The following is a 4,296-nucleotide window of genomic DNA, read 5'->3' as shown; positions in this document are numbered from 1 at the left end:
AACCTATTTGTTCTCCTAGCAGTCCATGGTATATTCAGCACTCTTCTCCAGCACCACAGCTCAAAGGCATCAATTCTCTTTCTATCAACCCTATTCACTGTAGAACTCTGATGCATAGTACGTAATTGTGAAGACTATCTCATGGGTCAGGCGCACCTTAGTCTCCAGCCTGACATCGTTGCTCTTCAGTACTCTTGAGAGGTCCCTCACAGCCGACTTTCTCAATGCAGTTCATCTCTTGATTTCCTGGCTGCTCTTACCAAGAGTGTTGATTGTGGAGCCAAGTAAACTAAAACTTAACTATCTCAATCTCTTCACCATCCATACTGATGCTGCCAATTGGCCTAGTGGTGAGAATCTTCTAGAACCTTATCTAAACACCTCAACTTTACTAAGTACCACTCTGTACTATACAGAGTAGCGAAAACTCTGCATGGTTCGCATTTTAGGGCAGGAAGAATGAAAAGTAGGAAAAAGATGGACTTGTATAGTGAACGAACTCTGTCCCACAAGGATAAATATTGTATAAGACCGTTATTATAGAATGAGTATAAGGATCCAGGAGGGGTGGGAGAGGCTGAAAGCAGAGGGATGTGGATGTACAGGGGAAAGAGGAGGTTAATCAAACAGAACCTGAAGGTCTATGTTAAGTAATTTGAACCTTAACCTACAAGACAGGCATGCTGATTGATTTAAAGCTTTAAAATGTGTGAATGACATGTTGAGACTTGCACATTTCAAAGTGCACAGGGAGAAAAAGAAAAATTCTTTGGCTAAACCTTGTGCTAGAGATACACAAAGAGAAACAGATAGCAAGCATATCCATTATTGTGTCATTTTTCTGTTCAACTATCCATCTATCTATTCTGACTCCATCTACCCACCTATTCATCCATCAGAAAGCTATTGGGTATTCCATGTGTGACAATTCAGAAATTCCGTGTTCAATGGGAATCTAACTTCTGTGCCTGTTGTTTCCAGGAAAACAGAGTTGTGGGGGAGAAGGTCTGGCCCACATGGAGATATTTTTATTCTTGACCACCATTTTACAGAAATTTACTTTGAAGCCTCTAGCTGACCAAAAGGACATCGACATCACCCCAGTTGACAATGGATTTGCATCTGTGCCACCTTCCTTCCTATTCTGCTTCATTCCTATCTGAAGAGAGGCAGGTTTCCTTCTGTGCTGCTGTCTGCAGATCACCTCCACTGGGACATCAGTCCCCCAAATCAAGACATCACTGACAAATTAACAAGAGGAAAATAAAAAGATGTACATAATATGAATCAGAAATAAAGTGATAAGATCACAACAGAAACAAATGGAATAAAAAGAATAATAAGAGAAAATAGTATACAGAACTTTACTCCAACAGATTAAAAAACCTAGACGAAATCTAGTTCTAGATGCACACAATCTAGATATACTAATAGAGATTCAATCAAGTTCTTGGTGATAAAATCCACAAAAACAATAAATATACACACAAAACAAAAATCCTATCATGACCATGATTCATACTAACTATGAGAGGATGATTCTATGTAATCACTACATAGATATAAGTAAAGGGAAAAAGTATATGACCATTTATTTATATGGATGCATAAAAACATAGAAATTTCATATACCCAGTGATTCTACTACTTGGAATATACCCTGTGAATATGAGAATTGAGGTACAAACTGAGATTTGTACACCAATGTTCATAGCAGCATTATTCACCATTGCAAGAACATAGAAACAGCCCAAATGTCCAACCACAAACAAATAGATAGAAATTATGGTACATTCACACAATGGAATACTATGCAGAACCCAGGAGCAATAACTTTGTAAATTATTACCTAACTAGGGAGGGACTGGAGAGCATTATGCTGAGTGAACTAACTCAATCCCACAAGGATAAATATTGTATAAGACCATTATTATAGAAAGAGTATAAGGATTCAGGAGGGGTGGGAGAGACTAGAAGCAGAGGGATATGGATGTGCAGGGGGAAGAGAAAGTTAATCATTGGATTGTACAATTTGATGAGGGGGGTGAGGGAAACTGAAAGAATTTGTTCAAATTTGTATCAGAATTTTGTAAATAAACTAGTAAAAAAATAAAATACATTAAAAAAATTCATAATCAATATATAGTCCTAATTGGTTAAAAAAGCTTTCAACAAAATAGAAATAGATGATAAATTTCTCATGCAATAAAGAGCATATGTGAAAAAAGTATTGAATGATAAGGACAATGAAGTCACAGAAAAATATAACATGTGGGCCTCAAAGTTCAGAATTCTGAGACCAAAACACAACTTGGTTTCTGGCTTCCACTTCTCATCATGTTGATGAGGTTCACAGCACAAAGTCACAGTGATAATGAGAGGAAAACACGGCACAAAACTAAAAAATCATAAAAATAGCCAGATTTACTGGCCTGATAGAAATTGATGGAACTCCCACGACAATGGTCTTGAACCAAAACTTCAGCCTGAATTGAACTCACCTCAGTGGCACAACTTTCAGCCAAACAAGAGATTGAAAAGGTGAGCTATAATGCCAGGGAATGTTCAGTCCTTAGAACAATCAACAATACAAGATTACAAGGGTCACATTTGCTTAGAGTTAAAAATTTCAGAAGTCAGGAAGGGAAAGAATAGAAGGAAGACTAAGAGTCCCAGAGAGAGTAGGGAAGGTGATTAAATGATGTGGAAATTGTAATCAGAGTCATGAAACAAGCTGTGAATGAGTGGTTGAATAGAATAACAATCTGCTGTGTAATCCGCTCAAATCAAATAAAAAGTTTTGAAGAAATAGAAATATAAAAGATCTTACCTATTTTTAACTATATATGTGTATATGTGCATTTATTTATGCACATTACAAAGACAGGAAAGAAAGAAAAGACCAAAATGGATGTCAGAAGAGACTCCAAAAATTGTATTTGAATGTTAAGAAGCCAAAGCAAAGGGACAAATTTCCAACCTAAAAGAGAGGAGCAAAAGATTTCAAAGAGCAGTTCAAGAAGACAAAGCAAAGTTGTTATCACAAAATGTGTAAAGAACTAGAGTTGAAAAGAAAAAGGAAGAAGTCATTCAGCATTTATCAAGCTAAAAGGACTGAAAAACAAATTCAAGCCTCCAGCGGTAATGCTGGAGAATCCCATGGACAAAATTCTAAACAATTCAGGAAGCATCAAAAGAAGATGGAAAGACTACACTGGGTTACTGTGCCAAAAAGAATTGGCTGGCATAACTATTTCAAGAAGCAGCATATGATCAAGAACCAATGGTGATGTGGAAGAAATCTAAACTGCATGAAGGCATTGGGGGGCAGGAGGGAAGGCTTCAGGAATTGATGGAGTACAAACTGACATGTTTCAACAAGCAGATGCAATCCTAAACATATTCAGCAGGCTCTGCCAGGAAATTTGGAAGGCAGTCACTTGGCATAGTTTTTCCATATTTGTTCCCATTTCTAAAAAAAAGTGATCCATCAGAATGTGGAAATTACTGAACAAGGTCATTATTATCAATACAAGTAAACTCTTGTTGAGATTATTTAAACATGGCTAGAACAGTACATCAACGGAAAACTGCCAGAAATGGCACTGCTGATGTCACATGGATCTTGGTGAAAAACAAAGAATATCAGAACAAAATGTATTTGTGTTTTATTGCAAAAGCATTTGATTATGTGGATCAGAAAAAATTACAGCTAATTGAGAAGAATGGGAATCCTGGAACACTTAATTGTTCTCCTGCAAACTTTGTACTCAATGAAAGACTATCACCTTCAATATGGGTACTACCTCAACATCAAAAAGGCAAAATCCTCACCACTGGGTCAACAGACAATACCATGATAGATGAGAAAAGACTCAAGTTGTGAAATGATTTCATGTCACTTGAATCCACAACCAACATCCATGGTACCAGCAGTCAAGAAATCAAAGGATGTGTGGCCTTTCTGAGGTGTTATAGAGCAACGCTAATAGTTTATCACTGCATTATGCTCAAAAACAAGAAGATGAAAACAACTCAAATGCCCACCCATAAAAGAATGTGTAGTTAAACTGTGGTACATTCACACAATGGAATACTGATGCTCAAGAACAACAAAATGCTAATAAAATACTATATAACATAATAGAGTACAGAGGGCATTATGCTGAGTGAAAATGACATAGTCACCAAAGGATAAATACTGCATAAGAAAACTACTATGAAAAGAGGAGGGCCACTAGGGGTGGGGCAAAAAGAGAACCTCAATAATATGTTAATATGTACAGACAATGAACA

This window comes from Elephantulus edwardii, unplaced genomic scaffold, assembly GCF_000299155.1.
Source record: "Elephantulus edwardii isolate Elephantulus edwardi_28Jun2011 unplaced genomic scaffold, EleEdw1.0 scaffold00007, whole genome shotgun sequence".
NCBI lineage: Eukaryota > Metazoa > Chordata > Mammalia > Macroscelidea > Macroscelididae > Elephantulus > Elephantulus edwardii.
Note: the sequence above shows the minus strand (reverse complement) of the source record.